The sequence below is a fragment of the Taudactylus pleione genome, unplaced genomic scaffold, assembly GCF_031769625.1.
Source record: "Taudactylus pleione unplaced genomic scaffold, aTauple2 ptg000393l, whole genome shotgun sequence".
Lineage (NCBI taxonomy): Eukaryota > Metazoa > Chordata > Amphibia > Anura > Myobatrachidae > Taudactylus > Taudactylus pleione.
Window position 1 is genome coordinate 3,924,178 of NW_028284794.1, and position 25,738 is coordinate 3,949,915.

Below are 25,738 nucleotides of genomic sequence, written 5' to 3' on the forward strand. Positions count from 1 at the left end.
AATATAAACCACCAGAAAAATCTACTGAACCAGATTTAACAAGAGACCTCGTGGCGCAACGGTAGCGCGTCTGACTCCAGATCAGAAGGTTGTGTGTTCAAATCACGTCGGGATCAGTTGTCATTTTGAAGATAAAATGCTCTTTTCTGCCAAAAAGATACTATACAAGAAACTAAATACTAAGATTGTTGTCTACTTTCAATAATGTGATTATAGCTCAAACTGATACCTATATCACTAGCACATAGTCATTAAATATCCCACCTTCTTATCAGTTCTCATAATTATAATACTAAAAATATCCAGTTTAGATTAAACTTTACTTGAAGGCCAACTCTAAATGTCTGTAATGTAACAATACATTTAAAAGCAATTAGCTTTTCTGGATCAATTTTGTATCACTGCCGTCACTTGTCTTTTTTAGAAATACATTTAGTACCAATTTGATTTTAAAGATTACTTTTTACATTCACATGACGTATACTATGAGGCATAAAAACTCTACACTGAAGGAAAAACCAGAATACATATCTTTTTGTTTTGTTACCAAGGATGTAGGCTTGTTTGCTTGACAACTACCTAATTCAAGGTTTAGCATAAGCAGATGAACTATTTGTAATATAAACCACCAGAAAATCTACTGAATCAGTTTTAATAAGAGGCAACGTTAGCTCATCTGACTCAAGATTAGAAGTTTGCGTGTTCAAATCACGTCAGGGTCGGTTATCATTTTGAAGATAAAATGCTCTATTCTGCCCAAAAATACTATACTAAAAACTAATTACCAAGATTGTTATCTACTTTCAATAATGTGATTATACCTCAAACTGATACCTATATCACTAGCACATAGTCATTAAATAACTCACATTCTTATCAGTTCTCATAATTATTATACAAAAAATATCCAGTTTAGAGAATACGTTACTTGAAGGCCAACTCTAAATGTCTGTAATGTACCAATACATTTAAAAGCAATTAGCTTTTCTGGATCAATTTTGGATCACTACCATCACTTGTCTATTTTAACAATACATTTAGTACCAATTTGATTTTATGGATGACTTTTTCCATTCAAATGACCTATACTGTGATGAATAAAAATTATACACTAAAGGAAACACCACCAGACATATCTTTTTGTTTTGTTACCGAGGATGTAGGTTTGTTTGCTTGACAACTACCTAATTCAAGGTTTAGTATAAGCAGATGATCTATTTGTAATATAAACCACCAGAAAAATCTACTGAATCAGATTTAACAAGAGACCTCGTGGCGCAACGGTAGCGCGTCTGACTCCAGATCAGAAGGTTGCATGTTCTAATCACGTCGGGGTCAGTTGTCATTTTGAAGATAAAGTGCTCTCTTCTGCCAAAAAAATACTATACAAGTAACTAAATACTAAGATTGTTGTCTAATTTCAATAATGTGATTATAGCTCAAACTGATACCTATATCACTAGCACATAGTCATTAAATATCTCACCTTCTTATCAGTTCTCATATTTATAATACTAAAAATATCCAGTTTAGATTAAACTTTACTTGAAGGCCAACTCTAAATGTCTGTAATGTAACAATACATTTAAAAGCAATTAGCTTTTCTGGATCAATTTTGGATCACTGCCGTCACTTGTCTTTTTTAGAAATACATTTAGTACCAATTTGATTTTAAAGATGACTTTTTACATTCACATGACGTATACTATGAGGCATAAAAACTCTACACTGAAAGAAAAACCAGAATACATATCTTTTTGTTTTGTTACCAAGGATGTAGGTTTGTTTGCTTGACAACTACCTAATTCAAGGTTTAGCATAAGCAGATGAACTATTTGTAATATAAACCACCAGAAAATCTACTGAATCAGTTTTAATAAGAGGCAACGTTAGCTCATCTGACTCAAGATTAGAAGGTTGCGTGTTCAATTCACGTCAGGGTCGGTTATCATTTTGAAGATAAAATGCTCTATTCTGCCCAAAAATACTATACAAGAAACTAAATACTAAGATTGTTGTCTACTTTCAATAATGTGATTATAGCTCAAACTGATACCTATATCACTAGCACATAGTCATTAAATAACTCACATTCTTATCAGTTCTCATAATTATTATACAAAAAATATCCAGTTTAGAGAAAACTTTACTTGAAGGCCAACTCTAAATGTCTGTAATGTAACAATACATTTAAAAGCAATTAGCTTTTCTGGATCAATTTTGGATCACTACCATCACTTGTCTATTTTAACAATGCATTTAGTACCAATTTGATTTTATGGATGACTTTTTCCATTCAAATGACCTATACTGTGATGAATAAAAATTATACACTAAAGGAAAAACCACCAGACATATCTTTTTGTTTTGTTACTGAGGATGAAGGTTTGTTTGCTTGACAACTACCTAAATCAAGGTTTAGTATAAGCAGATGATCTATTTGTAATATTAACCACCAGAAAAATCTACTGAATTGGATTTAACAAGAGACCTCGTGGTGCAACGGTAGCGCGTCTGATTCAAGATCAGAAGGTTGTATGTTCAAATTACGTCGGGGGCAGTTGTCATTTTGAAGATAAAATGCTCTTTTCTGCCAAAAAGATACTATACAAGAAACTAAATACTAAGATTGTTGTCTACTTTCAATAATGTGATTATAGCTCAAACTGATACCTATATCACTAGCACATAGTCATTAAATATCTCACCTTCTTATCAGTTCTCATAATTATAATACTAAAAATATCCAGTTTAGATTAAACTTTACTTGAAGGCCAACTCTAAATGTCTGTAATGTAACAATACATTTAAAAGCAATTAGCTTTTCTAGATCAATTTGGGATCACTGCCGTCACTTGTCTTTTTTAGAAATACATTTAGTACCAATTTGATTTTAAAGATGACTTTTTACATTCACATGACGTATACTATGAGGCATAAAAACTCTACACTGAAGGAAAAACCAGAATACATATCTTTTTGTTTTGTTACCAAGGATGTAGGCTTGTTTGCTTGACAACTACCTAATTCAAGGTTTAGCATAAGCAGATGAACTATTTGTAATATAAACCACCAGAAAATCTACTGAATCAGTTTTAATAAGAGGCAACGTTAGCTCATCTGACTCAAGATTAGAAGGTTGCGTGTTCAAATCACGTCAGGGTCGGTTATCATTTTGAAGATAAAATGCTCTATTCTGCCCAAAAATACTATACTAGAAACTAATTACCAAGATTGTTATCTACTTTCAATAATGTGATTATACCTCAAACTGATACCTATATCACTAGCACATAGTCATTAAATAACTCACATTCTTATCAGTTCTCATAATTATTATACAAAAAATATCCAGTTTAGAGAATACGTTACTTGAAGGCCAACTCTAAATGTCTGTAATGTAACAATAAATTTAAAAGCAATTAGCTTTTCTGGATCAATTTTGGATCACTACCATCACTTGTCTATTTTAACAATGCATTTAGTGCCAATTTGATTTTATGGATGACTTTTTCCATTCAAATGACCTATACTGTGATGAATAAAAATTATACACTAAAGGAAAAACCACCAGACATATATTTTTGTTTTGTTAGTGAGGATGAGGGTTTGTTTGCTTCACAACTACCTAATTCAAGGTTTAGTATAAGCAGATGATCTATTTGTAATATAAACCACCAGAAAAATCTACTGAATCGGATTTAACAAGAGACCTCGTGGCGCAACGGTAGCGCGTCTGACTCCAGATCAGAAGGTTGCATGTTCTAATCACGTCGGGGTCAGTTGTCATTTTGAAGATAAAGTGCTCTTTTCTGCCAAAAAAATACTATACAAGAAACTAAATACTAAGATTGTTATCTACTTTCAATAATGTGATTATAGCTCAAACTGATACCTATATCACTAGCACATAGTCATTAAATATCTCACCTTCTTATCAGTTCTCATAATTATAATACTAAAAATATCCAGTTTAGATTAAACTTTACTTGAAGGCCAACTCTAAATGTGTGTAATGTAACAATACATTTAAAAGCAATTAGCTTTTCTGGATCAATTTTGGATCACTGCCGTCACTTGTCTTTTTTAGAAATACATTTAGTACCAATTTGATTTTAAAGATGACTTTTTCCATTCACATGACGTATACTATGAGGCATAAAAACTCTACACTGAAGGAAAAACCAGAATACATATCTTTTTGTTTTGTTACCAAGGATGTAGGCTTGTTTGCTTGACAACTACCTAATTCAAGGTTTAGCATAAGCAGATGAACTATTTGTAATATAAACCACCAGAAAATCTACTGAATCAGTTTTAATAAGAGGCAACGTTAGCTCATCTGACTCAAGATTAGAAGGTTGCGTGTTCAAATCACGTCAGGGTCGGTTATCATTTTGAAGATAAAATGCTCTATTCTGCCCAAAAATACTATACTAGAAACTAATTACCAAGATTGTTATCTACTTTCCATAATGTGATTATACCTCAAACTGATACCTATATCACTAGCACATAGTCATTAAATAACTCACATTCTTATCAGTTCTCATAATTATTATACACAAAAAATATCCAGTTTAGAGAATACGTTACTTGAAGGCCAACTCTAAATGTCTGTAATGTAACAATAAATTTAAAAGCAATTAGCTTTTCTGGATCAATTTTGGATCACTGCCATCACTTGTCTATTTTAACAATGCATTTAGTGCCAATTTGATTTTATGGATGACTTTTTCCATTCAAATGACCTATACTGTGATGAATAAAAATTATACACTAAAGGAAAAACCACCAGACATATATTTTTGTTTTGTTAGTGAGGATGAGGGTTTGTTTGCTTCACAACTACCTAATTCAAGGTTTAGTATAAGCATATGATCTATTTGTAATATAAACCACCAGAAAAATCTACTGAATCAGATTTAACAAGAGACCTCATGGCGCAACGGTAGCGCGTCTGACTCCAGATCAGAACGTTGTGTGTTTAAATCACGTCGGGGTCAGTTGTCATTTTGAAGATAAAATGCTCTTTTCTGCCAAAAAGATACTATACAAGAAACTAAATACTAAGATTGTTGTCTACTTTCAATAATGTGATTATAGCTCAAACTGATACCTATATCACTAGCACATAGTCATTAAATATCCCACCTTCTTATCAGTTCTCATAATTATTATACAAAAAATATCCAGTTTAGAGAATACGTTACTTGAAGGCCAACTCTAAATGTCTGTAATGTAACAATAAATTTAAAAGCAATTAGCTTTTCTGGATCAATTTTGGATCACTACCATCACTTGTCTATTTTAACAATGCATTTAGTGCCAATTTGATTTTATGGATGACTTTTCCATTCAAATGACCTATACTGTGATGAATAAAAATTATACACTAAAGGAAAAACCACCAGACATATATTTTTGTTTTGTTAGTGAGGATGAGGGTTTGTTTGCTTCACAACTACCTAATTCAAGGTTTAGTATAAGCATATGATCTATTTGTAATATAAACCACCAGAAAAATCTACTGAATCAGATTTAACAAGAGACCTCGTGGCGCAACGGTAGCGCGTCTGACTCCAGATCAGAAGGTTGTGTGTTCAAATCATGTCGGGTTCAGTTGTCATTTTGAAGAAAAAATGCTCTTTTCTGCCAAAAAGATACTATACAAGAAACTAAATACTAAGATTGTTGTCTACTTTCAATAATGTGATTATAGCTCAAACTGATACCTATATCACTAGCACATAGTCATTAAATATCCCACCTTCTTATCAGTTCTCATAATTATAATACTAAAAATATCCAGTTTAGATTAAACTTTACTTGAAGGCCAACTCTAAATGTCTGTAATGTAACAATACATTTAAAAGCAATTAGCTTTTCTGGATCAATTTTGTATCACTGCCGTCACTTGTCTTTTTTAGAAATACATTTAGTACCAATTTGATTTTAAAGATGACTTTTTACATTCACATGACGTATACTATGAGGCATAAAAACTCTACACTGAAGGAAAAACCAGAATACATATCTTTTTGTTTTGTTACCAAGGATGTAGGCTTGTTTGCTTGACAACTACCTAATTCAAGGTTTAGCATAAGCAGATGAACTATTTGTAATATAAACCACCAGAAAATCTACTGAATCAGTTTTAATAAGAGGCAACGTTAGCTCATCTGACTCAAGATTAGAAGGTTGCGTGTTCAAATCACGTCAGGGTCGGTTATCATTTTGAAGATAAAATGCTCTTTTCTGCCCAAAAATACTATACTAAAAACTAATTACCAAGATTGTTATCTACTTTCAATAATGTGATTATACCTCAAACTGATACCTATATCACTAGCACATAGTCATTAAATATCTCACCTTCTTATCAGTTCTCATAATTATAATACTAAAAATATCCAGTTTAGATTAAACTTTACTTGAAGGCCAACTCTAAATGTCTGTAATGTAACAATAAATTTAAAAGCAATTAGCTTTTCTGGATCAATTTTGGATCACTACCATCACTTGTCTATTTTAACAATGCATTTAGTGCCAATTTGATTGTATGGATGACTTTTTCCATTCAAATGACCTATACTGTGATGAATAAAAATTATACACTAAAGGAAAAACCACCAGACATATATTTTTGTTTTGTTAGTGAGGATGAGGGTTTGTTTGCTTCACAACTACCTAATTCAAGGTTTAGTATAAGCATATGATCTATTTGTAATATAAACCACCAGAAAAATCTACTGAATCAGATTTAACAAGAGACCTCATGGCGCAACGGTAGCGCGTCTGACTCCAGATCAGAAGGTTGTGTGTCCAAATCACGTCGGGGTCAGTTGTCATTTTGAAGATAAAATGCTCTTTTCTGCCAAAAAGATACTATACAAGAAACTAAATACTAAGATTGTTGTCTACTTTCAATAATGTGATTATAGCTCAAACTGATACCTATATCACTAGCACATAGTCATTCAATATCCCACCTTCTTATCAGTTCTCATAATTATAATACTAAAAATATCCAGTTTAGATTAAACTTTACTTGAAGGCCAACTCTAAATGTCTGTAATGTAACAATACATTTAAAAGCAATTAGCTTTTCTGGATCAATTTTGGATCACTGCCGTCACTTGTCTTTTTTAGAAATACATTTAGTACCAATTTGATTTTAAAGATTACTTTTTACATTCACATGACGTATACTATGAGGCATAAAAACTCTACACTGAAGGAAAAACTAGAATACATATCTTTTTGTTTTGTTACCAAGAATGTAGGCTTGTTTGCTTGACAACTACCTAATTCAAGGTTTAGCATAAGCAGATGAACTATTTGTAATATAAACCACCAGAAAATCTACTGAATCAGTTTTAATAAGAGGCAACGTTAGCTCATCTGACTCAAGATTAGAAGGTTGCGTGTTCAAATCACGTCAGGGTCGGTTATCATTTTGAAGATAAAATGCTCTATTCTGCCCAAAAATACTATACTAAAAACTAATTACCAAGATTGTTATCTACTTTCAATAATGTGATTATACCTCAAACTGATACCTATATCACTAGCACATAGTCATTAAATAACTCACATTCTTATCAGTTCTCATAATTATTATACAAAAAATATCCAGTTTAGAGAATACGTTACTTGAAGGCCAACTCTAAATGTCTGTAATGTAACAATACATTTAAAAGCAATTAGCTTTTCTGGATCAATTTTGGATCACTACCATCACTTGTCTATTTTAACAATACATTTAGTACCAATTTGATTTTATGGATGACTTTTTCCATTCAAATGACCTATACTGTGATGAATAAAAATTATACACTAAAGGAAAAACCACCAGACATATCTTTTTGTTTTGTTACCGAGGATGTAGGTTTGTTTGCTTGACAACTACCTAATTCAAGGTTTAGTATAAGCAGATGATCTATTTGTAATATAAACCACCAGAAAAATCTACTGAATCGGATTTAACAAGAGACCTCGTGGCGCAACGGTAGCGCGTCTGACTCCAGATCAGAAGGTTGCATGTTCTAATCACGTCGGGGTCAGTTGTCATTTTGAAGATAAAGTGCTCTTTTCTGCCAAAAAAATACTATACAAGAAACTAAATACTAAGATTGTTGTCTACTTTCAATAATGTGATTATAGCTCAAACTGATACCTATATCACTAGCACATAGTCATTAAATATCTCACCTTCTTATCAGTTCTCATAATTATAATACTAAAAATATCCAGTTTAGATTAAACTTTACTTGAAGGCCAACTCTAAATGTGTGTAATGTAACAATACATTTAAAAGCAATTAGCTTTTCTGGATCAATTTTGGATCACTGCCGTCACTTGTCTTTTTTAGAAATACATTTAGTACCAATTTGATTTTAAAGATGACTTTTTCCATTCACATGACGTATACTATGAGGCAGAAAAACTCTACACTGAAGGAAAAACCAGAATACATATCTTTTTGTTTTGTTACCAAGGATGTAGGCTTGTTTGCTTGACAACTACCTAATTCAAGGTTTAGCATAAGCAGATGAACTATTTGTAATATAAACCACCAGAAAATCTACTGAATCAGTTTTAATAAGAGGCAACGTTAGCTCATCTGACTCAAGATTAGAAGGTTGCGTGTTCAAATCACGTCAGGGTCGGTTATCATTTTGAAGATAAAATGCTCTATTCTGCCCAAAAATACTATACTAGAAACTAATTACCAAGATTGTTATCTACTTTCAATAATGTGATTATACCTCAAACTGATACCTATATCACTAGCACATAGTCATTAAATATCTCACCTTCTTATCAGTTCTCATATTTATAATACTAAAAATATCCAGTTTAGATTAAACTTTACTTGAAGGCCAACTCTAAATGTCTGTAATGTAACAATACATTTAAAAGCAATTAGCTTTTCTGGATCAATTTTGGATCACTGCCGTCACTTGTCTTTTTTAGAAATACATTTAGTACCAATTTGATTTTAAAGATGACTTTTTACATTCACATGACGTATACTATGAGGCATAAAAACTCTACACTGAAAGAAAAACCAGAATACATATCTTTTTGTTTTGTTACCAAGGATGTAGGTTTGTTTGCTTGACAACTACCTAATTCAAGGTTTAGCATAAGCAGATGAACTATTTGTAATATAAACCACCAGAAAATCTACTGAATCAGTTTTAATAAGAGGCAACGTTAGCTCATCTGACTCAAGATTAGAAGGTTGCGTGTTCAATTCACGTCAGGGTCGGTTATCATTTTGAAGATAAAATGCTCTATTCTGCCCAAAAATACTATACAAGAAACTAAATACTAAGATTGTTGTCTACTTTCAATAATGTGATTATAGCTCAAACTGATACCTATATCACTAGCACATAGTCATTAAATAACTCACATTCTTATCAGTTCTCATAATTATTATACAAAAAATATCCAGTTTAGAGAAAACTTTACTTGAAGGCCAACTCTAAATGTCTGTAATGTAACAATACATTTAAAAGCAATTAGCTTTTCTGGATCAATTTTGGATCACTACCATCACTTGTCTATTTTAACAATGCATTTAGTACCAATTTGATTTTATGGATGACTTTTTCCATTCAAATGACCTATACTGTGATGAATAAAAATTATACACTAAAGGAAAAACCACCAGACATATCTTTTTGTTTTGTTACTGAGGATGAAGGTTTGTTTGCTTGACAACTACCTAAATCAAGGTTTAGTATAAGCAGATGATCTATTTGTAATATTAACCACCAGAAAAATCTACTGAATTGGATTTAACAAGAGACCTCGTGGTGCAACGGTAGCGCGTCTGATTCAAGATCAGAAGGTTGTGTGTTCAAATTACGTCGGGGTCAGTTGTCATTTTGAAGATAAAATGCTCTTTTCTGCCAAAAAGATACTATACAAGAAACTAAATACTAAGATTGTTGTCTACTTTCAATAATGTGATTATAGCTCAAACTGATACCTATATCACTAGCACATAGTCATTAAATATCTCACCTTCTTATCAGTTCTCATAATTATAATACTAAAAATATCCAGTTTAGATTAAACTTTACTTGAAGGCCAACTCTAAATGTCTGTAATGTAACAATACATTTAAAAGCAATTAGCTTTTCTAGATCAATTTGGGATCACTGCCGTCACTTGTCTTTTTTAGAAATACATTTAGTACCAATTTGATTTTAAAGATGACTTTTTACATTCACATGACGTATACTATGAGGCATAAAAACTCTACACTGAAGGAAAAACCAGAATACATATCTTTTTGTTTTGTTACCAAGGATGTAGGCTTGTTTGCTTGACAACTACCTAATTCAAGGTTTAGCATAAGCAGATGAACTATTTGTAATATAAACCACCAGAAAATCTACTGAATCAGTTTTAATAAGAGGCAACGTTAGCTCATCTGACTCAAGATTAGAAGGTTGCGTGTTCAAATCACGTCAGGGTCGGTTATCATTTTGAAGATAAAATGCTCTATTCTGCCCAAAAATACTATACTAGAAACTAATTACCAAGATTGTTATCTACTTTCAATAATGTGATTATACCTCAAACTGATACCTATATCACTAGCACATAGTCATTAAATAACTCACATTCTTATCAGTTCTCATAATTATTATACAAAAAATATCCAGTTTAGAGAATACGTTACTTGAAGGCCAACTCTAAATGTCTGTAATGTAACAATAAATTTAAAAGCAATTAGCTTTTCTGGATCAATTTTGGATCACTACCATCACTTGTCTATTTTAACAATGCATTTAGTGCCAATTTGATTTTATGGATGACTTTTTCCATTCAAATGACCTATACTGTGATGAATAAAAATTATACACTAAAGGAAAAACCACCAGACATATATTTTTGTTTTGTTAGTGAGGATGAGGGTTTGTTTGCTTCACAACTACCTAATTCAAGGTTTAGTATAAGCAGATGATCTATTTGTAATATAAACCACCAGAAAAATCTACTGAATCGGATTTAACAAGAGACCTCGTGGCGCAACGGTAGCGCGTCTGACTCCAGATCAGAAGGTTGCATGTTCTAATCACGTCGGGGTCAGTTGTCATTTTGAAGATAAAGTGCTCTTTTCTGCCAAAAAAATACTAGACAAGAAACTAAATACTAAGATTGTTGTCTACTTTCAATAATGTGATTATAGCTCAAACTGATACCTATATCACTAGCACATAGTCATTAAATATCTCACCTTCTTATCAGTTCTCATAATTATAATACTAAAAATATCCAGTTTAGATTAAACTTTACTTGAAGGCCAACTCTAAATGTGTGTAATGTAACAATACATTTAAAAGCAATTAGCTTTTCTGGATCAATTTTGGATCACTGCCGTCACTTGTCTTTTTTAGAAATACATTTAGTACCAATTTGATTTTAAAGATGACTTTTTCCATTCACATGACGTATACTATGAGGCATAAAAACTCTACACTGAAGGAAAAACCAGAATACATATCTTTTTGTTTTGTTACCAAGGATGTAGGCTTGTTTGCTTGACAACTACCTAATTCAAGGTTTAGCATAAGCAGATGAACTATTTGTAATATAAACCACCAGAAAATCTACTGAATCAGTTTTAATAAGAGGCAACGTTAGCTCATCTGACTCAAGATTAGAAGGTTGCGTGTTCAAATCACGTCAGGGTCGGTTATCATTTTGAAGATAAAATGCTCTATTCTGCCCAAAAATACTATACTAGAAACTAATTACCAAGATTGTTATCTACTTTCCATAATGTGATTATACCTCAAACTGATACCTATATCACTAGCACATAGTCATTAAATAACTCACATTCTTATCAGTTCTCATAATTATTATACACAAAAAATATCCAGTTTAGAGAATACGTTACTTGAAGGCCAACTCTAAATGTCTGTAATGTAACAATAAATTTAAAAGCAATTAGCTTTTCTGGATCAATTTTGGATCACTACCATCACTTGTCTATTTTAACAATGCATTTAGTGCCAATTTGATTTTATGGATGACTTTTTCCATTCAATTGACCTATACTGTGATGAATAAAAATTATACACTAAAGGAAAAACCACCAGACATATATTTTTGTTTTGTTAGTGAGGATGAGGGTTTGTTTGCTTCACAACTACCTAATTCAAGGTTTAGTATAAGCATATGATCTATTTGTAATATAAACCACCAGAAAAATCTACTGAATCAGATTTAACAAGAGACCTCGTGGCGCAACGGTAGCGCGTCTGACTCCAGATCAGAAGGTTGTGTGTTCAAATCACGTCGGGGTCAGTTGTCATTTTGAAGATAAAATGCTCTTTTCTGCCAAAAAGATACTATACAAGAAACTAAATACTAAGATTGTTGTCTACTTTCAATAATGTGATTATAGCTCAAACTGATACCTATATCACTAGCACATAGTCATTAAATATCCCACCTTCTTATCAGTTCTCATAATTATTATACAAAAAATATCCAGTTTAGAGAATACGTTACTTGAAGGCCAACTCTAAATGTCTGTAATGTAACAATAAATTTAAAAGCAATTAGCTTTTCTGGATCAATTTTGGATCACTACCATCACTTGTCTATTTTAACAATGCATTTAGTGCCAATTTGATTTTATGGATGACTTTTCCATTCAAATGACCTATACTGTGATGAATAAAAATTATACACTAAAGGAAAAACCACCAGACATATATTTTTGTTTTGTTAGTGAGGATGAGGGTTTGTTTGCTTCACAACTACCTAATTCAAGGTTTAGTATAAGCATATGATCTATTTGTAATATAAACCACCAGAAAAATCTACTGAATCAGATTTAACAAGAGACCTCGTGGCGCAACGGTAGCGCGTCTGACTCCAGATCAGAAGGTTGTGTGTTCAAATCATGTCGGGTTCAGTTGTCATTTTGAAGAAAAAATGCTCTTTTCTGCCAAAAAGATACTATAGAAGAAACTAAATACTAAGATTGTTGTCTACTTTCAATAATGTGATTATAGCTCAAACTGATACCTATATCACTAGCACATAGTCATTAAATATCCCACCTTCTTATCAGTTCTCATAATTATAATACTAAAAATATCCAGTTTAGATTAAACTTTACTTGAAGGCCAACTCTAAATGTCTGTAATGTAACAATACATTTAAAAGCAATTAGCTTTTCTGGATCAATTTTGTATCACTGCCGTCACTTGTCTTTTTTAGAAATACATTTAGTACCAATTTGATTTTAAAGATGACTTTTTACATTCACATGACGTATACTATGAGGCATAAAAACTCTACACTGAAGGAAAAACCAGAATACATATCTTTTTGTTTTGTTACCAAGGATGTAGGCTTGTTTGCTTGACAACTACCTAATTCAAGGTTTAGCATAAGCAGATGAACTATTTGTAATATAAACCACCAGAAAATCTACTGAATCAGTTTTAATAAGAGGCAACGTTAGCTCATCTGACTCAAGATTAGAAGGTTGCGTGTTCAAATCACGTCAGGGTCGGTTATCATTTTGAAGATAAAATGCTCTTTTCTGCCCAAAAATACTATACTAAAAACTAATTACCAAGATTGTTATCTACTTTCAATAATGTGATTATACCTCAAACTGATACCTATATCACTAGCACATAGTCATTAAATATCTCACCTTCTTATCAGTTCTCATAATTATAATACTAAAAATATCCAGTTTAGATTAAACTTTACTTGAAGGCCAACTCTAAATGTCTGTAATGTAACAATAAATTTAAAAGCAATTAGCTTTTCTGGATCAATTTTGGATCACTACCATCACTTGTCTATTTTAACAATGCATTTAGTGCCAATTTGATTGTATGGATGACTTTTTCCATTCAAATGACCTATACTGTGATGAATAAAAATTATACACTAAAGGAAAAACCACCAGACATATATTTTTGTTTTGTTAGTGAGGATGAGGGTTTGTTTGCTTCACAACTACCTAATTCAAGGTTTAGTATAAGCATATGATCTATTTGTAATATAAACCACCAGAAAAATCTACTGAATCAGATTTAACAAGAGACCTCATGGCGCAACGGTAGCGCGTCTGACTCCAGATCAGAAGGTTGTGTGTCCAAATCACGTCGGGGTCAGTTGTCATTTTGAAGATAAAATGCTCTTTTCTGCCAAAAAGATACTATACAAGAAACTAAATACTAAGATTGTTGTCTACTTTCAATAATGTGATTATAGCTCAAACTGATACCTATATCACTAGCACATAGTCATTCAATATCCCACCTTCTTATCAGTTCTCATAATTATAATACTAAAAATATCCAGTTTAGATTAAACTTTACTTGAAGGCCAACTCTAAATGTCTGTAATGTAACAATACATTTAAAAGCAATTAGCTTTTCTGGATCAATTTTGGATCACTGCCGTCACTTGTCTTTTTTAGAAATACATTTAGTACCAATTTGATTTTAAAGATTACTTTTTACATTCACATGACGTATACTATGAGGCATAAAAACTCTACACTGAAGGAAAAACTAGAATACATATCTTTTTGTTTTGTTACCAAGAATGTAGGCTTGTTTGCTTGACAACTACCTAATTCAAGGTTTAGCATAAGCAGATGAACTATTTGTAATATAAACCACCAGAAAATCTACTGAATCAGTTTTAATAAGAGGCAACGTTAGCTCATCTGACTCAAGATTAGAAGGTTGCGTGTTCAAATCATGTCAGGGTCGGTTATCATTTTGAAGATAAAATGCTCTATTCTGCCCAAAAATACTATACTAAAAACTAATTACCAAGATTGTTATCTACTTTCAATAATGTGATTATACCTCAAACTGATACCTATATCACTAGCACATAGTCATTAAATAACTCACATTCTTATCAGTTCTCATAATTATTATACAAAAAATATCCAGTTTAGAGAATACGTTACTTGAAGGCCAACTCTAAATGTCTGTAATGTAACAATACATTTAAAAGCAATTAGCTTTTCTGGATCAATTTTGGATCACTACCATCACTTGTCTATTTTAACAATACATTTAGTACCAATTTGATTTTATGGATGACTTTTTCCATTCAAATGACCTATACTGTGATGAATAAAAATTATACACTAAAGGAAAAACCACCAGACATATCTTTTTGTTTTGTTACCGAGGATGTAGGTTTGTTTGCTTGACAACTACCTAATTCAAGGTTTAGTATAAGCAGATGATCTATTTGTAATATAAACCACCAGAAAAATCTACTGAATCGGATTTAACAAGAGACCTCGTGGCGCAACGGTAGCGCGTCTGACTCTAGATCAGAAGGTTGCATGTTCTAATCACGTCGGGGTCAGTTGTCATTTTGAAGATAAAGTGCTCTTTTCTGCCAAAAAAATACTATACAAGAAACTAAATACTAAGATTGTTGTCTACTTTCAATAATGTGATTATAGCTCAAACTGATACCTATATCACTAGCACATAGTCATTAAATATCTCACCTTCTTATCAGTTCTCATAATTATAATACTAAAAATATCCAGTTTAGATTAAACTTTACTTGAAGGCCAACTCTAAATGTGTGTAATGTAACAATACATTTAAAAGCAATTAGCTTTTCTGGATCAATTTTGGATCACTGCCGTCACTTGTCTTTTTTAGAAATACATTTAGTACCAATTTGATTTTAAAGATGACTTTTTCCATTCACATGACGTATACTATGAGGCATAAAAACTCTACACTGAAGGAAAAACCAGAATACATATCTTTTTGTTTTGTTACCAAGGATGTAGGCTTGTTTGCTTGACAACTACCTAATTCAAGGTTTAGCATAAGCAGATGAACTATTTGTAATATAAACCACCAGAAAATCTACTGAATCAGTTTTAATAAGAGGCAACGTTAGCTCATCTGACTCAAGATTAGAAGGTTGCGTGTTCAAATCACGTCAGGGTCGGTTATCATTTTGAAGATAAAATGCTCTATTCTGCCCAAAAATACTATACTAGAAACTAATTACCAAGATTGTTATCTACTTTCCATAATGTGATTATACCTCAAACTGATACCTATATCACTAGCACATAGTCATTAAATAACTCACATTCTTATCAGTTCTCATAATTATTATACACAAAAAATATCCAGTTTAGAGAATACGTTACTTGAAGGCCAACTCTAAATGTCTGTAATGTAACAATAAATTTAAAAGCAATTAGCTTTTCTGGATCAATTTTGGATCACTACCATCACTTGTCTATTTTAACAATGCATTTAGTGCCAATTTGATTTTATGGATGACTTTTTCCATTCAATTGACCTATACTGTGATGAATAAAAATTATACACTAAAGGAAAAACCACCAGACATATATTTTTGTTTTGTTAGTGAGGATGAGGGTTTGTTTGCTTCACAACTACCTAATTCAAGGTTTAGTATAAGCATATGATCTATTTGTAATATAAACCACCAGAAAAATCTACTGAATCAGATTTAACAAGAGACCTCGTGGCGCAACGGTAGCGCGTCTGACTCCAGATCAGAAGGTTGTGTGTTCAAATCACGTCGGGGTCAGTTGTCATTTTGAAGATAAAATGCTCTTTTCTGCCAAAAAGATACTATACAAGAAACTAAATACTAAGATTGTTGTCTACTTTCAATAATGTGATTATAGCTCAAACTGATACCTATATCACTAGCACATAGTCATTAAATATCCCACCTTCTTATCAGTTCTCATAATTATTATACAAAAAATATCCAGTTTAGAGAATACGTTACTTGAAGGCCAACTCTAAATGTCTGTAATGTAACAATAAATTTAAAAGCAATTAGTTTTTCTGGATCAATTTTGGATCACTACCATCACTTGTCTATTTTAACAATGCATTTAGTGCCAATTTGATTTTATGGATGACTTTTTCCATTCAAATGACCTATACTGTGATGAATAAAAATTATACACTAAAGGAAAAACCACCAGACATATATTTTTGTTTTGTTAGTGAGGATGAGGGTTTGTTTGCTTCACAACTACCTAATTCAAGGTTTAGTATAAGCATATGATCTATTTGTAATATAAACCACCAGAAAAATCTACTGAATCAGATTTAACAAGAGACCTCGTGGCGCAACGGTAGCGCGTCTGACTCCAGATCAGAAGGTTGTGTGTTCAAATCACGTCGGGATCAGTTGTCATTTTGAAGATAAAATGCTCTTTTCTGCCAAAAAGATACTATTCAAGAAACTAAATACTAAGATTGTTGTCTACTTTCAATAATGTGATTATAGCTCAAACTGATACCTATATCACTAGCACATAGTCATTAAATATCCCACCTTCTTATCAGTTCTCATAATTATAATACTAAAAATATCCAGTTTAGATTAAACTTTACTTGAAGGCCAACTCTAAATGTCTGTAATGTAACAATACATTTAAAAGCAATTAGCTTTTCTGGATCAATTTTGTATCACTGCCGTCACTTGTCTTTTTTAGAAATACATTTAGTACCAATTTGATTTTAAAGATTACTTTTTACATTCACATGACGTATACTATGAGGCATAAAAACTCTACACTGAAGGAAAAACCAGAATACATATCTTTTTGTTTTGTTACCAAGGATGTAGGCTTGTTTGCTTGACAACTACCTAATTCAAGGTTTAGCATAAGCAGATGAACTATTTGTAATATAAACCACCAGAAAATCTACTGAATCAGTTTTAATAAGAGGCAACGTTAGCTCATCTGACTCAAGATTAGAAGGTTGCGTGTTCAAATCACGTCAGGGTCGGTTATCATTTTGAAGATAAAATGCTCTATTCTGCCCAAAAATACTATACTAAAAACTAATTACCAAGATTGTTATCTACTTTCAATAATGTGATTATACCTCAAACTGATACCTATATCACTAGCACATAGTCATTAAATAACTCACATTCTTATCAGTTCTCATAATTATTATACAAAAAATATCCAGTTTAGAGAATACGTTACTTGAAGGCCAACTCTAAATGTCTGTAATGTAACAATACATTTAAAAAGCAATTAGCTTTTCTGGATCAATTTTGGATCACTACCATCACTTGTCTATTTTAACAATACATTTAGTACCAATTTGATTTTATGGATGACTTTTTCCATTCAAATGACCTATACTGTGATGAATAAAAATTATACACTAAAGGAAAAACCACCAGATATATCTTTTTGTTTTGTTACCGAGGATGTATGTTTGTTTGCTTGACAACTACCTAATTCAAGGTTTAGTATAAGCAGATGATCTATTTGTAATATAAACCACCAGAAAAATCTACTGAATCGGATTTAACAAGAGACCTCGTGGCGCAACGGTAGCGCGTCTGACTCCAGATCAGAAGGTTGCATGTTCTAATCACGTCGGGGTCAGTTGTCATTTTGAAGATAAAGTGCTCTTTTCTGCCAAAAAAATACTATACAAGAAACTAAATACTAAGATTGTAGTCTACTTTCAATAATGTGATTATAGCTCAAACTGATACCTATATCACTAGCACATAGTCATTAAATATCTCACCTTCTTATCAGTTCTCATAATTATAATACTAAAAATATCCAGTTTAGATTAAACTTTACTTGAAGGCCAACTCTAAATGTGTGTAATGTAACAATACATTTAAAAGCAATTAGCTTTTCTGGATCAATTTTGGATCACTGCCGTCACTTGTCTTTTTTAGAAATACATTTAGTACCAATTTGATTTTAAAGATGACTTTTTCCATTCACATGACGTATACTATGAGGCATAAAAACTCTACACTGAAGGAAAAACCAGAATACATATCTTTTTGTTTTGTTACCAAGGATGTAGGCTTGTTTGCTTGACAACTACCTAATTCAAGGTTTAGCATAAGCAGATGAACTATTTGTAATATAAACCACCAGAAAATCTACTGAATCAGTTTTAATAAGAGGCAACGTTAGCTCATCTGACTCAAGATTAGAAGGTTGCGTGTTCAAATCACGTCAGGGTCGGTTATCATTTTGAAGATAAAATGCTCTATTCTGCCCAAAAATACTATACTAGAAACTAATTACCAAGATTGTTATCTACTTTCCATAATGTGATTATACCTCAAACTGATACCTATATCACTAGCACATAGTCATTAAATAACTCACATTCTTATCAGTTCTCATAATTATTATACAAAAAATATCCAGTTTAGAGAATACGTTACTTGAAGGCCAACTCTAAATGTCTGTAATGTAACAATAAATTTAAAAGCAATTAGCTTTTCTGGATCAATTTTGGATCACTACCATCACTTGTCTATTTTAACAATGCATTTAGTGCCAATTTGATTTTATGGATGACTTTTTCCATTCAAATGACCTATACTGTGATGAATAAAAATTATACACTAAAGGAAAAACCACCAGACATATATTTTTGTTTTGTTAGTGAGGATGAGGGTTTGTTTGCTTCACAACTACCTAATTCAAGGTTTAGTATAAGCATATGATCTATTTGTAATATAAACCACCAGAAAAATCTACTGAACCAGATTTAACAAGAGACCTCGTGGCGCAACGGTAGCGCGTCTGACTCCAGATCAGAAGGTTGTGTGTTCAAATCATGTCGGGGTCAGTTGTCATTTTGAAGAAAAAATGCTCTTTTCTGCCAAAAAGATACTATACAAGAAACTAAATACTAAGATTGTTGTCTACTTTCAATAATGTGATTATAGCTCAAACTGATACCTATATCACTAGCACATAGTCATTAAATATCCCACCTTCTTATCAGTTCTCATAATTATAATACTAAAAATATCCAGTTTAGATTAAACTTTACTTGAAGGCCAACTCTAAATGTCTGTAATGTAACAATACATTTAAAAGCAATTAGCTTTTCTGGATCAATTTTGTATCACTGCCGTCACTTGTCTTTTTTAGAAATACATTTAGTACCAATTTGATTTTAAAGATGACTTTTTACATTCACATGACGTATACTATGAGGCATAAAAACTCTACACTGAAGGAAAAACCAGAATACATATCTTTTTGTTTTGTTACCAAGGATGTAGGCTTGTTTGCTTGACAACTACCTAATTCAAGGTTTAGCATAAGCAGATGAACTATTTGTAATATAAACCACCAGAAAATCTACTGAATCAGTTTTAATAAGAGGCAACGTTAGCTCATCTGACTCAAGATTAGAAGGTTGCGTGTTCAAATCACGTCAGGGTCGGTTATCATTTTGAAGATTAAATGCTCTTTTCTGCCAAAAAAATACTATACAAGAAACTAAATACTAAGAATGCTGTCTACTTTCAATAATGTGATTATAGCTCAAACTGATACCTATATCACTAGCACATAGTCATTAAATATCTCACCTTCTTATCAGTTCTCATAATTATAATACTAAAAATATCCAGTTTAGATTAAACTTTACTTGAAGGCCAACTCTAAATGTCTGTAATGTAACAATAAATTTAAAAGCAATTAGCTTTTCTGGATCAATTTTGGATCACTACCATCACTTGTCTATTTTAACAATGCATTTAGTGCCAATTTGATTTTATGGATGACTTTTTCCATTCAAATGACCTATACTGTGATGAATAAAAATTATACACTAAAGGAAAAACCACCAGACATATATTTTTGTTTTGTTAGTGAGGATGAGGGTTTGTTTGCTTCACAACTACCTAATTCAAGGTTTAGTATAAGCATATGATCTATTTGTAATATAAACCACCAGAAAAATCTACTGAATCAGATTTAACAAGAGACCTCGTGGCGCAACGGTAGCGCGTCTGACTCCAGATCAGAAGGTTGTGTGTTCAAATCACGTCGGGGTCAGTTGTCATTTTGAAGATAAAATGCTCTTTTCTGCCAAAAAGATACTATACAAGAAACTAAATACTAAGATTGTTGTCTACTTTCAATAATGTGATTATAGCTCAAACTGATACCTATATCACTAGCACATAGTCATTAAATATCCCACCTTCTTATCAGTTCTCATAATTATAATACTAAAAATATCCAGTTTAGATTAAACTTTACTTGAAGGCCAACTCTAAATGTCTGTAATGTAACAATACATTTAAAAGCAATTAGCTTTTCTGGATCAATTTTGTATCACTGCCGTCACTTGTCTTTTTTAGAAATACATTTAGTACCAAATTGATTTTAAAGATTACTTTTTACATTCACATGACGTATACTATGAGGCATAAAAACTCTACACTGAAGGAAAAACCAGAATACATATCTTTTTGTTTTGTTACCAAGGATGTAGGCTTGTTTGCTTGACAACTACCTAATTCAAGGTTTAGCATAAGCAGATGAACTATTTGTAATATAAACCACCAGAAAATCTACTGAATCAGTTTTAATAAGAGGCAACGTTAGCTCATCTGACTCAAGATTAGAAGGTTGCGTGTTCAAATCACGTCAGGGTCGGTTATCATTTTGAAGATAAAATGCTCTATTCTGCCCAAAAATACTATACTAAAAACTAATTACCAAGATTGTTATCTACTTTCAATAATGTGATTATACCTCAAACTGATACCTATATCACTAGCACATAGTCATTAAATAACTCACATTCTTATCAGTTCTCATAATTATTATACAAAAATTATCCAGTTTAGAGAATACGTTACTTGAAGGCCAACTCTAAATGTCTGTAATGTAACAATACATTTAAAAGCAATTAGCTTTTCTGGATCAATTTTGGATCACTACCATCACTTGTCTATTTTAACAATACATTTAGTACCAATTTGATTTTATGGATGACTTTTTCCATTCAAATGACCTATACTGTGATGAATAAAAATTATACACTAAAGGAAAAACCACCAGACATATCTTTTTGTTTTGTTACCGAGGATGTAGGTTTGTTTGCTTGACAACTACCTAATTCAAGGTTTAGTATAAGCAGATGATCTATTTGTAATATAAACCACCAGAAAAATCTACTGAATCGGATTTAACAAGAGACCTCGTGGCGCAACGGTAGCGCGTCTGACTCCAGATCAGAAGGTTGCATGTTCTAATCACGTCGGGGTCAGTTGTCAATTTGAAGATAAAGTGCTCTTTTCTGCCAAAAAAATACTATACAAGAAACTAAATACTAAGATTGTTGTCTACTTTCAATAATGTGATTATAGCTCAAACTGATACCTATATCACTAGCACATAGTCATTAAATATCTCACCTTCTTATCAGTTCTCATAATTATAATACTAAAAATATCCAGTTTAGATTAAACTTTACTTGAAGGCCAACTCTAAATGTGTGTAATGTAACAATACATTTAAAAGCAATTAGCTTTTCTGGATCAATTTTGGATCACTGCCGTCACTTGTCTTTTTTAGAAATACATTTAGTACCAATTTGATTTTAAAGATGACTTTTTCCATTCACATGACGTATACTATGAGGCATAAAAACTCTACACTGAAGGAAAAACCAGAATACATATCTTTTTGTTTTGTTACCAAGGATGTAGGCTTGTTTGCTTGACAACTACCTAATTCAAGGTTTAACATAAGCAGATGAACTATTTGTAATATAAACCACCAGAAAATCTACTGAATCAGTTTTAATAAGAGGCAACGTTAGCTCATCTGACTCAAAATTAGAAGGTTGCGTGTTCAAATCACGTCAGGGTCGGTTATCATTTTGAAGATAAAATGCTCTATTCTGCCCAAAAATACTATACTAGAAACTAATTACCAAGATTGTTATCTACTTTCAATAATGTGATTATACCTCAAACTGATACCTATATCACTAGCACATAGTCATTAAATAACTCACATTCTTATCAGTTCTCATAATTATTATACAAAAAATATCCAGTTTAGAGAATACGTTACTTGAAGGCCAACTCTAAATGTCTGTAATGTAACAATAAATTTAAAAGCAATTAGCTTTTCTGGATCAATTTTGGATCACTACCATCACTTGTCTATTTTAACAATGCATTTAGTGCCAATTTGATTTTATGGATGACTTTTTCCATTCAAATGACCTATACTGTGATGAATAAAAATTATACACTAAAGGAAAAACCACCAGACATATATTTTTGTTTTGTTAGTGAGGATGAGGGTTTGTTTGCTTCACAACTACCTAATTCAAGGTTCACTACCATCACTTGTCTATTTTAACAATACATTTAGTACCAATTTGATTTTATGGATGACTTTTTCCATTCAAATGACCTATACTGTGATGAATAAAAATTATACACTAAAGGAAAAACCACCAGACATATCTTTTTGTTTTGTTACCGAGGATGTAGGTTTGTTTGCTTGACAACTACCTAATTCAAGGTTTAGTATAAGCAGATGATCTATTTGTAATATAAACCACCAGAAAAATCTACTGAATCGGATTTAACAAGAGACCTCGTGGCGCAACGGTAGCGCGTCTGACTCCAGATCAGAAGGTTGCATGTTCTAATCACGTCGGGGTCAGTTGTCATTTTGAAGATAAAGTGCTCTTTTCTGCCAAAAAAATACTATACAAGAAACTAAATACTAAGATTGTTGTCTACTTTCAATAATGTGATTATAGCTCAAACTGATACCTATATCACTAGCACATAGTCATTAAATATCCCACCTTCTTATCAGTTCTCATAATTATAATACTAAAAATATCCAGTTTAGATTAAACTTTACTTGAAGGCCAACTCTAAATGTCTGTAATGTAACAATACATTTAAAAGCAATTAGCTTTTCTGGATCAATTTTGTATCACTGCCGTCACTTGTCTTTTTTAGAAATACATTTAGTACCAATTTGATTTTAAAGATGACTTTTTCCATTCACATGACGTATACTATGAGGCATAAAAACTCTACACTGAAGGAAAAACCAGAATACATATCTTTTTGTTTTGTTACCAAGGATGTAGGTTTGTTTGCTTGACAACTACCTAATTCAAGGTTTAGCATAAGCAGATGAACTATTTGTAATATAAACCACCAGAAAATCTACTGAATCAGTTTTAATAAGAGGCAACGTTAGCTCATCTGACTCAAGATTAGAAGGTTGCGTGTTCAATTCACGTCAGGGTCGGTTATCATTTTGAAGATAAAATGCTCTATTCTGCCCAAAAATACTATACAAGAAACTAAATACTAAGATTGTTGACTACTTTCAATAATGTGATTATAGCTCAAACTGATACCTATATCACTAGCACATAGTCATTAAATAACTCACATTCTTATCAGTTCTCATAATTATTATACAAAAAATATCCAGTTTAGAGAAAACTTTACTTGAAGGCCAACTCTAAATGTCTGTAATGTAACAATACATTTAAAAGCAATTAGCTTTTCTGGATCAATTTTGGATCACTACCATCACTTGTCTATTTTAACAACGCATTTAGTACCAATTTGATTTTATGGATGACTTTTTCCATTCAAATGACCTATACTGTGATGAATAAAAATTATACACTAAAGGAAAAACCACCAGACATATCTTTTTGTTTTGTTACTGAGGATGAAGGTTTGTTTGCTTGACAACTACCTAAATCAAGGTTTAGTATAAGCAGATGATCTATTTGTAATATTAACCACCAGAAAAATCTACTGAATCAGTTTTAATAAGAGGCAACGTTAGATCATCTGACTCAAGATTAGAAGGTTGTGTGTTCAAATCACGTCGGGGGTCAGTTGTCATTTTGAAGATAAAATGCTCTTTTCTGCCAAAAAGATACTATACAAGAAACTAAATACTAAGATTGTTGTCTACTTTCAATAATGTGATTATAGCTCAAACTGATACCTATATCACTAGCACATAGTCATTAAATATCTCACCTTCTTATCAGTTCTCATAATTATAATACTAAAAATATCCAGTTTAGATTAAACTTTACTTGAAGGCCAACTCTAAATGTGTGTAATGTAACAATACATTTAAAAGCAATTAGCTTTTCTGGATCAATTTTGGATCACTGCCGTCACTTGTCTTTTTTAGAAATACATTTAGTACCAATTTGATTTTAAAGATGACTTTTTCCATTCACATGACGTATACTATGAGGCAGAAAAACTCTACACTGAAGGAAAAACCAGAATACATATCTTTTTGTTTTGTTACCAAGGATGTAGGCTTGTTTGCTTGACAACTACCTAATTCAAGGTTTAGCATAAGCAGATGAACTATTTGTAATATAAACCACCAGAAAATCTACTGAATCAGTTTTAATAAGAGGCAACGTTAGCTCATCTGACTCAAGATTAGAAGGTTGCGTGTTCAAATCACGTCAGGGTCGGTTATCATTTCGAAGATAGAATGCTCTATTCTGCCCAAAAATACTATACTAGAAACTAATTACCAAGATTGTTATCTACTTTCAATAATGTGATTATACCTCAAACTGATACCTATATCACTAGCACATAGTCATTAAATAACTCACATTCTTATCAGTTCTCATAATTATTATACAAAAAATATCCAGTTTAGAGAATACGTTACTTGAAGGCCAACTCTAAATGTCTGTAATGTAACAATAAATTTAAAAGCAATTAGCTTTTCTGGATCAATTTTGGATCACTACCATCACTTGTCTATTTTAACAATGCATTTAGTGCCAATTTGATTTTATGGATGACTTTTTCCATTCAAATGACCTATACTGTGATG

At 31.8% G+C, this 25,738-nt stretch overlaps 15 non-coding genes across 15 annotated transcripts; all 15 read left to right on the plus strand.

Annotated features, from left to right (window-relative positions):
• Window positions 1–44: 44 nt before the first annotated feature.
• TRNAW-CCA (transfer RNA tryptophan (anticodon CCA)) lies at window positions 45–116 on the plus strand. Its single transcript has one exon. It is a non-coding gene; the product is annotated as a tRNA-Trp (tRNA).
• A 1,150-nt stretch (window positions 117–1,266) lies between these two features.
• On the plus strand, window positions 1,267–1,338 carry TRNAW-CCA (transfer RNA tryptophan (anticodon CCA)). Its single transcript has one exon. It is a non-coding gene; the product is annotated as a tRNA-Trp (tRNA).
• Window positions 1,339–3,710: 2,372 nt separating this feature from the next.
• TRNAW-CCA (transfer RNA tryptophan (anticodon CCA)) lies at window positions 3,711–3,782 on the plus strand. The gene has a single exon. It is a non-coding gene; the product is annotated as a tRNA-Trp (tRNA).
• Window positions 3,783–6,772: 2,990 nt separating this feature from the next.
• TRNAW-CCA (transfer RNA tryptophan (anticodon CCA)) lies at window positions 6,773–6,844 on the plus strand. The gene has a single exon. It is a non-coding gene; the product is annotated as a tRNA-Trp (tRNA).
• Window positions 6,845–7,994: 1,150 nt separating this feature from the next.
• Window positions 7,995–8,066, plus strand: TRNAW-CCA (transfer RNA tryptophan (anticodon CCA)). Its single transcript has one exon. It is a non-coding gene; the product is annotated as a tRNA-Trp (tRNA).
• A 2,977-nt stretch (window positions 8,067–11,043) lies between these two features.
• TRNAW-CCA (transfer RNA tryptophan (anticodon CCA)) lies at window positions 11,044–11,115 on the plus strand. The gene has a single exon. It is a non-coding gene; the product is annotated as a tRNA-Trp (tRNA).
• A 1,152-nt stretch (window positions 11,116–12,267) lies between these two features.
• On the plus strand, window positions 12,268–12,339 carry TRNAW-CCA (transfer RNA tryptophan (anticodon CCA)). Its single transcript has one exon. It is a non-coding gene; the product is annotated as a tRNA-Trp (tRNA).
• Window positions 12,340–14,105: 1,766 nt separating this feature from the next.
• Window positions 14,106–14,177, plus strand: TRNAW-CCA (transfer RNA tryptophan (anticodon CCA)). Its single transcript has one exon. It is a non-coding gene; the product is annotated as a tRNA-Trp (tRNA).
• Window positions 14,178–16,551: 2,374 nt separating this feature from the next.
• Window positions 16,552–16,623, plus strand: TRNAW-CCA (transfer RNA tryptophan (anticodon CCA)). The gene has a single exon. It is a non-coding gene; the product is annotated as a tRNA-Trp (tRNA).
• Window positions 16,624–17,168: 545 nt separating this feature from the next.
• TRNAW-CCA (transfer RNA tryptophan (anticodon CCA)) lies at window positions 17,169–17,240 on the plus strand. Its single transcript has one exon. It is a non-coding gene; the product is annotated as a tRNA-Trp (tRNA).
• A 1,151-nt stretch (window positions 17,241–18,391) lies between these two features.
• On the plus strand, window positions 18,392–18,463 carry TRNAW-CCA (transfer RNA tryptophan (anticodon CCA)). The gene has a single exon. It is a non-coding gene; the product is annotated as a tRNA-Trp (tRNA).
• Window positions 18,464–19,613: 1,150 nt separating this feature from the next.
• On the plus strand, window positions 19,614–19,685 carry TRNAW-CCA (transfer RNA tryptophan (anticodon CCA)). The gene has a single exon. It is a non-coding gene; the product is annotated as a tRNA-Trp (tRNA).
• Window positions 19,686–20,836: 1,151 nt separating this feature from the next.
• Window positions 20,837–20,908, plus strand: TRNAW-CCA (transfer RNA tryptophan (anticodon CCA)). The gene has a single exon. It is a non-coding gene; the product is annotated as a tRNA-Trp (tRNA).
• A 1,150-nt stretch (window positions 20,909–22,058) lies between these two features.
• On the plus strand, window positions 22,059–22,130 carry TRNAW-CCA (transfer RNA tryptophan (anticodon CCA)). The gene has a single exon. It is a non-coding gene; the product is annotated as a tRNA-Trp (tRNA).
• Window positions 22,131–23,473: 1,343 nt separating this feature from the next.
• On the plus strand, window positions 23,474–23,545 carry TRNAW-CCA (transfer RNA tryptophan (anticodon CCA)). The gene has a single exon. It is a non-coding gene; the product is annotated as a tRNA-Trp (tRNA).
• The last annotated feature ends 2,193 nt before the right edge of the window (window positions 23,546–25,738 follow it).